The sequence below is a fragment of the Pelodiscus sinensis genome, chromosome 25, assembly GCF_049634645.1.
Source record: "Pelodiscus sinensis isolate JC-2024 chromosome 25, ASM4963464v1, whole genome shotgun sequence".
NCBI lineage: Eukaryota > Metazoa > Chordata > Testudines > Trionychidae > Pelodiscus > Pelodiscus sinensis.
In genome coordinates, this window is record NC_134735.1 from 8,013,525 (window position 1) to 8,027,547 (window position 14,023).

The window sequence follows — 14,023 nt, forward strand, 5'->3', positions numbered from 1 at the left end:
AGCCCCAGCCCCGCTCCTTCTGCCCAAGGCTAGCATTTCTCCCTCCCGCCCATCTCAACACTGGGCAGACATACAGCCCCAGCTCCACCCCAATGATCCCAGAGCAGCTGGGCAGCCCCACCCCCTGGAGCAGCTGGGCAGCCCCACCCCTACAGTCCCAGCTGGCCGGACAGCCCCACCATGGCCCCAGCATTCCTCACCAGCCGGAGGATTGGCAGGGCCACCCCTGTCTTTTTTGGGAAGGCAATGCCTTCCCTGGCCTACATTACCCACCACCCATGGTGGTACAGGAAATCCGACTGGATGATCACAGTGGTCCCTTCTGGCTTGGAGTAGCCAGGGAAGCCGATTCAGGCCGATGGAGAAACGCCTGCTGACTCCAGGGAGCTCCGGATCGGGCCCCCCAAAGGACCAGAAAAATAAGACACCCCCCAGCAGTCCGCCCTTCCTCTCCAAGAGACCCAGGCAGAAACCAGGACGGGCAGGCTGCCCCCGGCCTCAAACACAGGACATGACTTCAGAATCGCTGACACAGCCTGGGAAGGTACAGTCCCTGACAGGCACGTGCCCGAGGAAGGAAAGCGCTGTTCCAGCCTGGCTGATTGAGGAAGGAAAGGATTGCAAACCTCGCTTCCTCCTTTAGTGACGGATTCTATGGGCGCTGGGAAAAAAGCCCACAGCCCCACCGGCCACCATGGCTTTCTGTGCCAGGCAGGAACCCTCGCCCTGGCCTAGGCGTCCAGGGATGGGCGCTCCTGGTTTGCCCAGAGGATCAGAATCTGTCTCCAGGGCCATGTCCACTTGCTAATTTTGTTGCGAAGGGAAGGTGGCCAAAGGGCACAGAATTCTCCTCCAAACCCCAGGAGTTCACGTCACGAGGGCTTGCTCCCCACCAAGAAACCTCGGCTGGAGCTCTGTTGGCTGGGGTGAAACGCTAGGGCCGGGCACCATTTCAGCCTGACTGCAGCCCCATGGCATGAGCAGTGCATGCTGGGTAAAACTCACCCAAGGGGAAAGGCCTAGGCCCCCACTTATGTCTGCTGACTGAATTGGCTTTGTTAGCCCTGGTCCCGCCCTTGAGAAAGTAACTCCCTCCTTTTCATTTTCTAGCATACTTGTGCTGCCTCTAATATCCACTCCATGCACTTGACGAAATGGGGTTTTGCCCATGAAAGCTTATGCCCAAATAAACCTCCTAGTCTTTAACGGGCCACAGGAGCCCTCTTGTATGTAGACCAGAGCTGCTGGGTTGGCACATGAACTTCCTGCTGGATGGCATCCCTGCTGCCTAGCATCTCTGCTGCCTCTCAGGTCATGCAGAGCGAGAGGGGGCAGCTGCCCCACCCTGTCTGGATAGGCCCCCTTTTCCCCCCTAATCTCGTCTGATTCTCTGGCTCCTGCTTGCCCTGCGATAGGAGGACGCGTCTATGGCTGGAATTCCAGGGCAGCAAAAGGCAAGTGAAACCCAAAATGGGTGGCTCTTCCCCACGGATCTCCATGCACGACCCCAGCAACGTTTCCTGAAGGAGCGCAGAGCTTCCCCCCGCCCCCCCATACCCAGCAGCACCCACAAACGGAAGAACCCCACAGAGCAGATCTGAGTCCAACATGCCTGGGCCCCACACACGCGGCTCGCAGCCTTTCCCATCCCTACTTCCATTGGGGCTGATTTAATGCCGCAAGGAGTCGCCGCAGCGGCTCCGCTGTGCCGCAGCATTCAGCGTCCTCTCTCCAACAGGACCCACATTCCAGGCTTCTCCAGATTCAGAGGAAGCAGGGAGAGAAAAACCAGCATCCTCACCAGCCAGGAACCCTCGCCCTGGCCTAGAGGACAAGTCATTCCTGATTTGTCCCAGAGGAGAAGCAGCTGCCGGAGGGATTCTTAATCCCTGTGCATTGGGGGTTAGGGTGCTCCCCGTTTTCCCCTGGAGCTCCTGGATGTCATCAGGGCTGCCTGGCTAAGTGTAAGAGGAGAGGAGACTTTGACCCGGAAGGGCTGAAGTAGCCCAGTTGCCCGCTGGGAAAGCAACTGCCACGTCACATCGTGCTCCTTCCCTGGGTGCAGGAGCCCGGGAGAGGAGGAGGCGGAGCAGAGCAGCAGCGACTGCAGGAGAAGCACATTTCTCCATAGGCCAGGACCTGCCGGATGTTTCAGGGCGGGGGAGCGTTTCCACGCCCGCTGCCTTCACCAGGTCTGGGCAGCAGACGTGGAGGCTTCCTGCCCCTGTCAGGCGTTGAGGGACAGCACCAGCCGCATCTGCTGGGGCTGCAGCCGCTTCGCGGTCCTGGGATGTGCAGCCCTGTGTGCTATTGCAAAGCCCCTTCCAAAACATTTCCAGCGGATTGGAATGACTCTCCTGGCCCATGTGTGAAGAGCAGCCCCTGGCTCCCCTCCCATCCCGGCCGAATCAGCCAGGAACACACTGCTCTGAGCCATGGGGAGCTGCAGGGGCACAGAATATCCAGCCCCAGGTTTGAGGCCTCTGTTCTCCAGGCCTCTCCCAGAGCCTGGTCCAAAGCCCAGCAAAGTCAATGGAAGGCCTGTCAACGCTGCAGCAGCCCCAGAAACGCCAGGCTGGGCCATCCAGAGAGCCACAGCATTTGAGGCCCAAAAGGACAATTCCAACCATCTAGCCCAGGGGTGACCAATCCGTGGCTAGTGAGCCGCATACAGCTCTTCTCCCCCAAAAGTGCAGCTTACAAAGCCGCTCCTGTGCCCCCCACCCCGGCTCCCGTGTGCTCACTGGGGCAGCGATCCAAGATGGCAGCCTGATATGGCCAAAAAGTCTAAGCTTGTTTCTTAAAGGGGCAGCCTCCCTTTTTTTTTGCTTGACAATTCTGATGCAGCTCTTCGCGTTTTTTCCACCGCTCTTTGGCTCTTTCTTAAATGGCCTGGCCACCCCTGATCTAGCCCATCGTCAGCTTGAGCATTTTGGCATCGAACCCAGTAACTAGTGACTGAACTATAGGAGAGAACTGATTATGATGCGAAGGCCTTCTTGGGTCCTGAGCTGATAGCGTTAGTGGCTGGATCAGAAGAGACATGGGAGAGAAACCCAGGGGATGGGAATTGCTACGGGGAAGGGAGGAGGAGAGAGAGAAAGGCAGAGAAACCAAGGGCAGAAATACTGGTGGCCCATTTTCGCCCTCAGATAGGAAGAGTCCAGCATTCGTTCCTCCTTCTCTAGCTACGAGACCCCACTCCCATCCTGGAACCAGGAACAGAGGAACCTAGGATCGGCCTGACTCCAGGGGCCTCCTGCTGTAACCACGAAGTCACAAGTCCTGCAACAGTCTGAGGTTCTTCTAAGCAAACCCATAAACAAGGAGGGGCTCAGAATGGGTCACATCCCCACATATGCACAAAATGATCCCTCGCCCAGACTCTGTGGGGAGGAAACCTTCCAGCTGTCAGAGGGAACAGGGCCCATATGCAGAAGTGAGGCCTGATGGGCTGAGCACTGGCCTGGGAGCCAGGAACTCCTGTACCCGAACAGTGATCACCATCGGCTCTCGGATCGCACCCATCAGCCACTGATCTCAAAGCTCATTAAACAGGAGGATCTGGATCATTCAGTCTCGTAGGTGGAGAAACTGAGGCACAGAGACGTGAAGGGACTGCAAGATAGGGGCAAAGCCAGAAAACTCTGAGTTTCCCAATAGCCTTAGGAATGTCCGTGACTCAGTTTCCCTACTTGTAAAATGGAGACAGTGTTACTGACTCACCTGCATAAAATATTTTGAGAATAAGGGTAGAAAAACACTAGTCGTGTCTGCACTGCACAATTATTTCGGAATAAGTTATTCCGGAAGAAATACTCCAAAATAGCTTATTTCGAAATAGCGTGTCTGCACTACAGGGAAGCCTGGAAATTAGTCCGAGGCAGGCTTCCCTAATGTGGATGCTCTACCTCAATTTACAGCCCCAGGAAGCACTGGGGAGTAATTACTTTGAATGGCCCTGGAGGAGGAGCTATTTCGAAATAGCAGCAGTGAAGCGTCCACCCTACTGCTATTCCAAAATAGCTATTTCGAAAGAGGCGTTATTCCTCGTGGAATGAGGTTTACAAACGCTGAAATAAGCCGCCCGTTATTTCAAAATTATTTCAAAATAACGGGCTAGCTGTGTAGACGCTCGCAGTTATTCAGAATAACGGATGTTACTCCGAAATAACGCTGCTGTGTAGCCGTACCCTAAGTGTCCTCATTATGATATGTGGGAGACAGTCCATTGTACCAAGCCATAGGAGCCTTTATAGACCAGTCCCATATGAGCTGTATACATATTGCACGTTCACCAATCTCAGTTGTTCAGAAAACAGGAATAAAGCCCCTGAAAAATCATGCAACAGAGCAGTGAGTCTCTCCCAGGAAGTAGGGACACGTCCCCTCCTTACCGGCTGGGAGAGACTTTGCTGCTCTGTGCTCAGCAGGAGCTGCTGCAGAGGGAGAAGTGCCCTTCACCCAGCCAGGCAGTTCCATGCGCAAGTCCTGAACCCCTGGCTGGGCAAGGGTCATTAAGCAGCTGCAGGGCCGTGCTGCCACGCAGCTTAGAGGGAACACTGCCTGCGACCACCAGCAGGGCTCAGAGCAGCTGCTCCATCTGCCTTCCAGTGCCGGGGGGGAGAGGGAAGCTTTGTGCATTGCCCTGCCTCTGGAACAATCGTTCAGCTCCCGTTGGCTGGTTCCCATTGGCTGTCTCTGCCCCAGCACAATCTCTCATCTCCCATTGGCCGGAACCAGCCACTGGGAGCTAAGAGATTGTGCTGGGGGCAGAGGCAGCCTGCGAAGATTCCTCCTGATCCATGCCGTGCAGAGAGGCATGTGGACTGCTGACCGGAAGCCACTGAAGTAAGTGCCTCTAGGACACAGCCTGTCTCTGGCACCCCTCACTCCAACTTCCTGCCCCAGGTCACCACCCAAACCCTCTCCACTCCCTTACCCCAGGTCACAACTCCCTCCCGTCCTACAACCCTCCCCCAGGCCAGAATTCTGTCCTGCTTCCATACCAAAATCTTGGAGTACCCCCCCATCAAAAATTATTGCCCACCCCTGATCTGGAGGATGCGTGTGGTTGTCTGTGTGCAGGGAAGGGGGGGACCCTGTGTTCACCCAAGCATTGCCATACACAGGCAGATTTCCATGCATGACACGGCTTTACATTACACCCAACCTCAGTCCCTCCCTCCTGCCCCCCTCCCCCTTCCCCCCTTCTCTTGTCTACATATTGTTACTGTCATCTTTAATATCAGGCTGAGATATGAAAAGCTGCAAGTTGCCTCTTTTCCTGCCAGGTTAAATTGTTCACCAGGAATGTTTATTATTCCCACAAGTCAACTTCCTCCTGCATGGTATGTGTCCAGGGGTCAGGCCTGGCACGGCATGAAAGGGAAGGGTATTCAATAACCTAAAGCCGTGGAAAAACTTTTGTCCAAACTCCAACCATGGCTAGGGTTTTATGGATGCAGCATGCCATTCCCCATTTGTTTCCTATAAACAGCACATGGTAATATTTAGTCGGTTTCAAACAGAGCTTTTTGCATATTCTCCCTTGTCCACAATCAGCTACTTGTTAGTAGACACTTTTCATTTACTGAAATGCAATTTTGGCTTTTTGTTCTCCCAGTAGGGCCGGGCTGCTTTTGACCCAGTTGCCCCAGCACATTACTCCACTGCTTTGTAATGCCTGTGGGGCCTGCAAGCGCAAATTCAGGCTCTGCTCTGCCACAGCCTTGGGGAGGCAGCTTGTGCCAAGTGTCACTGGCACCGGGAAGCTCAGCACTCCAGCCAGGCCTGCAGTTATAGGGAAGGTGAGTACAGACCTGCTTCCTCTGAGCCCCCAGCGTAGCTCAGGGTGGTTGGATTCGGTCACGGAAGGGTGGGGAGCTACTGGGCCCTGCACCCCATCCTGAGTCGGAAGTGATACTCAGCCGGCAGGTAGAACAGAAGGTTTATCGGTTCACAGGGATACAGCGCAGAGCAGACTTCTTGTTAGGAGCCAGGAGCATCTCAGGAAGAAGGGACCCTGGGCCCTGTTCCCCCATCCTGCTCTACGCCCCTTGGGGGGGAAGCCCACACCCTCAGCAACCTGTCCCCACCTGCAGGCAGTCCTGCCTCCCCCCCATCTAGCTTCCCGGGCAAAAGGCCAGCTTACAGACCGTTGCCTATGTGATAGGCTGCCATGCTACCTTGGTGAGACTCACCTGCAATCTCCATCTAGATAGCCGAGCAGGACCCAGGGAAACTGAGGCACACACGCAGGGTTGCCACAGGACAGTACAAATCACATGCAACATAGCAAAGCAAACAGAGCGAACACCCTCCCCACTTCATCACAGATTCCTTGACAACACAAGAGGTTATCTTAGGAGACGCTGGGCTGCTTTCAACACTGTGGCTGTTGAAGGTTCTGGCTGGCAGGCCCTGGTTCTATTGCTACCGGCTGGGTAGGAGATCACGTGACTCCCAGCTGCTCCAGTTTAAAAAAAAAAAAAAAGTCACTATTGCAAAAGTCTGTTCTCTCTCTGGAGCTGGTGGGACAGGAACTGGGCTGGCTGTGACACACTGTACTGGCTGCAGGGAAAATGTGACAATCCTGCCAGAAGAGGATCCAACTTCCCGGGACCCTGGCGGCCGCCCGAGCCTGCTCCTGCCTCACCCTCAGCAGCTGTGCTTGGCTGCCCAAGCCCTATCTCGCTTCTCCCCCCACCCCCGGGCCCTCGTGGCTGCCCTAGCCCCAACACACACCCCCAGACCCCAGCAGCCACTCTTGGCTACCCAAACCCCAATCCACCCTCCCTACTGGGCCCCAAAGGCCGCCTGCAGCCTGCCCGAGCTCGATCCCGTCTCCCCCAGGCCCCAGTGGCCGCCCTCTGCCAGCCCCTGCACCCCACCGGCTGCCTGAGCCCACTGACCAGGGTCATAACTAGTTCAGCACCACACATGCATAGCGGGTCTGGAAATAAAACTCAGGAATCCTGACACTCGGCCTCTAGAGCCCATTCTTCTCCCAGAGCTGGACGCCGGAGTCCTGACTCCCAACCCCAGCTCAGGCTCTAAAACATGTTCATAGCAGGGACAACCGGGAGCAGCTAACACTCGAAGGTTCAGAAGATCAAGCACCGTGGCTCTAAATCCCAATGTGTTCTAGTGCTGCTGTCACGGGTTTGGATGGGACATGCAGGTGGCCAGACAGATTTGGGCGTCTGCTCTTCCCACATTAAAACCTACCCTCGCCAGTTAAGACCAGAAGCCCTCCCACCACCAGCTGCCTCGATCAGATCCAGCAGGCAAAGCGAAATGCCATGGAAGACTTCCCGGCAAACCCAGGAGGCGGTGTTGGTGATGTAGGTGGTGCTTTTCCCGGAGCCAAGCATTCAATACAGTTTACAACTCAATCCCACAGCTGTGAATTCCACTTGGGGGGGGACTGATTGGCTCCCACCGCTAGGCTTGATGCCCTGGGAATTTGCATGCAGCTCCAGCAGAGCCCTGACTATCGCTGTGCGCAACAGGTTGGAGACACAGGGTGATGCAGAGCCCCCAGGGACATGCGGGGCCCCCAGGGACATGGCAACATTGGAAGTGTTCTCAGCTCACCCCTGAGAAGGCAGCAAGAGTGGTAGGTGCCAAGCCACAACGCTGGAAATCAAGCCATGGAAAGGATGGGCAGGCAGAGTTGCCAAGCTCAATGCTCAACAGCAAAGTTTGAATGCTAAGTGCACAGTGTTGTGGCCAGAATCCGACCTCACTGCGACGGGTGTCAACCAAGACTGATCTGAAGCCAGGGGGATTAGAGTGGTGTAAATGAGATCAGAAGCGGATCCCTTGGGTGCTGGGGGGCTCTCTTCCTTTCCATTCATTCTCACTAGGGTAACAATTCTAGCAGCTCAGGAGCTAACCGGGTAGAGTTTTGAATCCCCCCCACCGCCACCTTGGAAATGCAGAAGAGGGTACCCTCCGTCCAGCTCTTCTCCTGCTCACCTAGAGCAGCCAGGCAGCCCTGAAGAGCAGGTGCCACACCTCTGATAACTGCAGAAGCCCCATGCTATGAACTAACCAGGCACACAGCTGCCTCTTGATGATGCCCCAGAGACCCACAGCTGCTGTTATTCCTCTTTCAGAGAAAGCTGCAAACACGCAGCTGTAGGCCCAACGTGAGGAGCTGGGAGTACGTGAGTGGGATGTTCGTTTGCCCTAAACAGGGGAAACAAGTCCATCTTCCCCTCCCTGTCGTTGGCATCTCTTCCTCTCTGCCAGACAAGGGGCGGTCTGGTTGGAAAAGGCCAAGTGCTGCTGGGAATTCCTGGGGGGACAGCCATTAAGAACGGGTGGCTCACCTGCTCCCAGGATTGGCATGGCACCCACCCCTCTACTGCATATGTGCAGAGTCCCTTTGGCCGTGGCACCACACATACAGTTATTACCAGAGCCTAAAACTAGGGATGTGAAGGACTAGTCGACTAGCCAGTAAGCAAATGTTTATCGGATAGTCGACTAGTCGCTCTCCCCCCGCCTCAGAGAGACGCAGCAGGGGTGGGGGGGGAGAGGAGGGGGTACTTCAAAGCGGCAGCGCCGCTGGACGCCTGGGGCCAGAACCCGGGCTCCACTCAGCAATTCCACTTTGAAACGCCATGTGCAGCCCGGAGCCAGCTGGGGTGTCCCCCGGCTGCATGCGGCGTTTCAAAGCGGCAGTGCCATGTGGAGCTCGGGATCAGCTGGGGATTCCTCCACTGACCCTGGGATCCATGGGGCACTGCAGCTTTGAAATGCCATGAGGAATCTGACCCCAGATTGGCACCTGAGGCGGGGAGCTCAAATGACGCCCCCATGCCCCCTCGTTTGGGCCAAAACTTTGAAAGGTCTCAATTCTCTGGGTCCTAGCGATGCCCCCCACAATCTGGCACCTGAGGCAGCCGCCTCAGTTCGCCTCATGGTAAGGCCAGCCCTGGCTGCAGAGAGCCCCGAGTCGGCGGGGGAGTTCCCAGCTGACCCAGGGCTCCACACGGCGCTTTTTCCTATGAAGCGTAGCAACAGCCCTAGAGGCTGTTGCTACACTTCAAAGGCAGAGGCGCCCTATTGGCTAATTGAATAGTCGATGCACAATGTATGGACTATTCGATTAGTCAGATAGTATGAAAAGTGCTGGTGTTTTGGGTAAGGATGTTAAATATCAACTAACACTCAGACGTCTCCTTTTTTGTAGGTTAGAGCTCTGAGGCATATCCTGGGCATCACACCCAGCCACCTCAGCAGGCAGATGAAACAGCAAGAGTTTGGGCTTGTCTTTAATAACAGACTCCAAGAGGGCCTAGTGTCTGCATGCATCAATGGGGTTTTATTCAGTGCCCTGCAGCTGTGAGGTAACAAATCAATTACCATTACTCCAAGCACTGACAAGCAGTATGGCCCAGAGAGCAGGGCCCTGGGCTGGGAGATGTTGGTACCAGTTCTGCCGCGTGACAGTCGGCAAGTCTCTGGGATTATCCCTCTGCACTCTGTCTTGCGTAATTAGACTAAGCTCATGAGGGCAGAGATTGCCTCTTACCGCGGGTCTGTATCTTTGTCGGCTGCTCTAACATTGACCCTACTCCCCGGCCAGGTTTGACTGACAGCCTTTGCAGTTTAGCTCGCCAGAGGGAGGGGTCTGATCTCCATTCCTTGCACTGGGCCTGGGCTATTAGTAACACTCTTCAACCTCTACTCTCACTCCAAGCGCCCTAGAAAGCCATTAGCATTCCGTTAGAAAGTCAGACCCCACAGTTCAAGAAGTGCAGCAGCTACCAACACGCCTGCTAGTGCACCCGTCAGGATTTTATGTTCAGTATAAAATACCCCATGTGACCTAGGCCCCGTTTACTATCTGCCCACCTCCATCCCATTACAACCTCACACTCAGCTGAGCAGCCCAGGACATAGCTGTGAGCAAGCAGATTTTGATCCGTTGGGATTGCAGATTTGCCTGGTGTTACAGCCCCAGATGGTCTCTTTTAAAGAGCCAAGTGCAGAGCCCGTTTTAAACAAACGACATAACTACCAAAAACTGCAACCATGCAAGAGATGCTGGAGCATAGACGTGCTGCCAATGCCCTCTGCTGGTCCAGAGAGTCAACAGGAGCTCTGAGCTGCAAAAGCACACAGATCTACAAATGGGTATTGCGGAGAGAGCTCTCGGCAGGTGCATGTCACCCGGATTGGGTGAAATAGCCAAGGAACGCACAGCTTCAATACCACATCCCACCTCTGCTGTAATGCATACCTACTGCTTCCTGTTGGATTTGCTCAGAGAAGCGATTCTTACACAACTTTATCCACTTTGCTCGCTCATTCTCCCAACGCACCCTCACATGGATCAGTTCTGCCCTACGTGAACTCTTTGGAACATGGACTGTTTGGCACTTGTCTGAACAGTGCCTGGCTCGGCTCCTAGGCAATACTGTCAGTATGGAGGCACTGGGTCCAGCTTCATGGTTAGGGACACACTGAGTTTCATACTTAAATATAAACAATAACCACCAGGAAGATGACAAGACAGTGGAATTCACACCAAGGGAAGAAATTTTTCGCCAGAAAAAAGCAAGCGGTGGCCTCAGGGAATGCAGTTTGCTTATTCCTAGGAACAGGAACAATTCAGCACTGGTGTTCTACTAAGCCAGGCATGTCCAAAGTCCGGCCCGCGGGCCAATTGCGGCCCGTGTTCCGGTTTAATACGGCCCCACAGGTAATTTGGCAATATCTATCTTTTAAGGCCCCCAACAAATCCATATGTATTGAGATGAATACATTGTAAAATCTCAGTTAATGTCAGTTGGTCTAAATCAGTTATAAATATATTTGGACACAACATGTATACTTGGTGTTATGTTCCTGTTCATATTTTTTTAACTTAAAAGTTGACAGACAACCTTTATTACCAATAATATGTTATGTACTTTACAATGTTCCTGACATATATTTCAGCTTCCTGGATTTTTTTTCATCTGGCCTTCAGATATGAAAGGCAGAGTGATTTAACACCTGTTTAGATTTGTCATCCATGTGACGAAATGAAAAGTATGCCGTTTGCAATAAACTTTGCATAAAATAGTTAATTTGCATTTAATTTTAATGGTTCAAAGAATGTCAGGCAAAATGGTCGGCCCTCACGCATGTTCACTTCATCAAATCTGGCCCTCTTTGAAAAAAGTTTGGACTCCCCTGTACTAAGCTATGCAAGGAGTGTCAAGGCCTAGCTACTTGGGGAAATACACCACAACTGCTAAACCAGAATAGCTGCCCACGTGCACACTCTCTTCCAAAATAATTAGTGGCCTTTGTGTGAACACTAATTATTCCAGAAGACAGTGAGTTTTATTCCAGAAGAGAGCACCTACAGAGCTCATCTGATCCCCTCTCCCCGTGTACACAAGCCCCAGTAGTTCAAGCTTTAGCCCTCGAGGATAAATGACTGGCAATTTCTGCTCTCTCAAACTGTATAAGGAAACCCAAGCTTAACACCCATAAATCTTCTCACAAGGGTCAGTTTAACCTCACACTTCCCCCCCATTCAGCTCATCAGAGCTCTCAACATCCATGTCCGATTGGGCCACAGCTGAGCTCCCATGGTAAAGGGCGAGTTTGAGCCTGCTGCAAAATCCGCTCTAGAAAACAGGTCACATACACTTCAAAACTGGGGCCCAGGCACGTTTTTTTCCTGTATCCAATTTGTCTCGCTGTGGGAGCTTCGTGGCAAAATAAGCAAAGCTGAGGACATTTATCCAACACCTTCGCCACTTCCCCCCAGAAGGGTCTGGATAAAACAGGATCCAGCTCTGAAAACGCTTCCTTGTGCCCAGCTCTGGCAGGAGGTGAGAAATTGCTTTGTTCCCCTTTCAGCACCTCAGCAAACTAACCAGGGGCGCATTTTCCTTTTCCCAGTTCTAGCAGCTTTCTGCTACTTCCCTGCCTCCCAAGTGCATTCAGCAGGAGTCTGACACAGCCACCCTTTGAAAGGCTAAAGGGGCTCACTCTCCGTGTTTCTAATCTACAGGGGAAACATACTTGAAAACTGGCATTTGGTCATGTTTGACTTGGACTTGATCCCATCAACTTGTAAAAGCAAAGAAGAGCACCAGTGTTGTAACAAGCGTTAGGACTATAACACAAGCTGGCCATCCAAGCTTGCACCCAGAGCTTCGTAATCTTAAAACAATGTGCTGCAATGGAGATCGTATCTGGATACCATTCTTCTAAAACAAGAGGGTGGGTTGGTTGTTTTTTTGCAAGGGGGGGAGCTGGCAACAAAAGTCCAACTCTTTGCCTCGAGAGGGGCAAGTTTGCGTCCCAGTTTGGAAGCGGGGGAATAAGTTTGGAGATTTTATATAATCCCAAATTCCATCACGGGAGTCAAAATTTGACTCAGAAACGAAATAGCTGGGGAGCAAAAAAGCAAAGGCAGAAGTGCTTAACAGCTGCAGTGCTGTACTGGAGTGGCATCCATATTGAACTGGGTGGGACACAAGATGCTATTCTAAAATATTTTACAAATCTATTCACATTTTAATTATTTGTATTATGAAATTAGCAAGTGTTAGACTATTTAAATTATGCCAGCTACACTGAAGAACTAGCATTCAGACTTTTATAATCACATTCAGTGAAATACAATCTTAATGATTTCAGAGAGGTTTTAAGGTTAGCGATATACTTCCCATTAGCTCCTCAGTACAGTCACTGCATGGACAGTGATACTGCATCCAACTGCTACCTTCTGCAAAGCACAAATTGCATTAAAAAAATCTCTCCTGCCTTGCATTGGTGCAAGGCAGGACTGAAGTGCACAGGCAGAGCTGTACAGGAGCTTAGGTCAGGACTAACAGCATATTAGGAAAGAGGAGGACTGAGGTTCTGTTGGCAGAGCAGTATGCAGAAAGCCTGTACCTCACTCGGGTCTGCAGTGCACAGTGTCCCTTGTGACACACAAGTTCACAGGTGGCTATGACAGAAAAATACAAGGGAAGTTTACACTGAGATTTTAGTCTCTAAAGCTCTTTTCTTTGCAGCTGCTGCACTGAATTAAGGGTTTCTGCACCATCTCTCCCTAATAGCATTGCCGGAGTCCATTCTTCCCCCAAATGGTTCATGCCACTGAACAGCTTGCAGCACTAGTGTAGCACTAATGCAGCACCTTTTTGGACACAGTCAATAGAACGCACTGAGACTGTCTCTGTACTAGGGATGTAAAATCCTGTGTAATTGGTTAACCGTTATTTCAGATTTAACCGATCAACTAATTAAGGAAGGGCTGCACCAGCTCAGCTGGGCTAGAGCCTGAGCCCTTTCCCCCCAGGCCTGGCTGGAGTGGCTCACAACTGCAGGCATGGGCTGCTCCAGCCCAGCTGAAATAGACTCTGCCTGTGGCCCCCTGGGCCCACTATGGACAGGGGCAGCTCCGGACGCCTGGAGTAGCCCCGTCCACGTCAGGCCGTGCAGGGCTGGAGCACGCTCTGCCCGTGGCAGGTGGGGAGCTGTTCCAAGGTCCACTGATTAACCAGAACTGGTAGTATCATCCATTAAGGATGATGCTTACTGATTAACCTTTCACATCCCTACTCTGTACCAAATGCAACCCAACAAGAGTCTGTATTGTTACATTTGATGGTTGGACACACCTACTGGCAAGTATGTCTAGGACCACTTTTGGCACTAAATTTTTCCAGCAATAAACCCTTTGCGCAAATCCTACCCACTAAAGTATTGCAGACAAAATGTCCTACTCAGCTGAGAGTAAAAGGTGTCTCAACTGAGACAAGTTTGAGGTTGTTTTAAACGGACTATATGCTTAGTGAATTTGACAAGCAGAATTTGCATCTTTCAGTCATTGGGTATCTACTCCTGATTAAACGGATAGCATCTCTCTCCTTCCAGCCAGAAATTCTGCAATCCCTTTCAAATGTCACACATTTATAGGACCTCATTGGGGAATAAATATAGGCCACTCCTTCAAAAATGGAAGTGTCTTAAGAATTTTAAGTCTAGTTCCTCT

General features: G+C 52.4%; 1 long non-coding RNA gene across 1 annotated transcript; it reads left to right on the forward strand.

Annotated features, from left to right (window-relative positions):
• The first annotated feature begins 4,735 nt into the window (after positions 1–4,735).
• LOC142819973 (uncharacterized) lies at positions 4,736–9,329 on the forward strand. Its single transcript, XR_012897673.1, has 3 exons — positions 4,736–4,851; positions 5,627–5,810; positions 9,206–9,329. It is a non-coding gene; the product is annotated as an uncharacterized LOC142819973 (long non-coding RNA).
• The last annotated feature ends 4,694 nt before the right edge of the window (positions 9,330–14,023 follow it).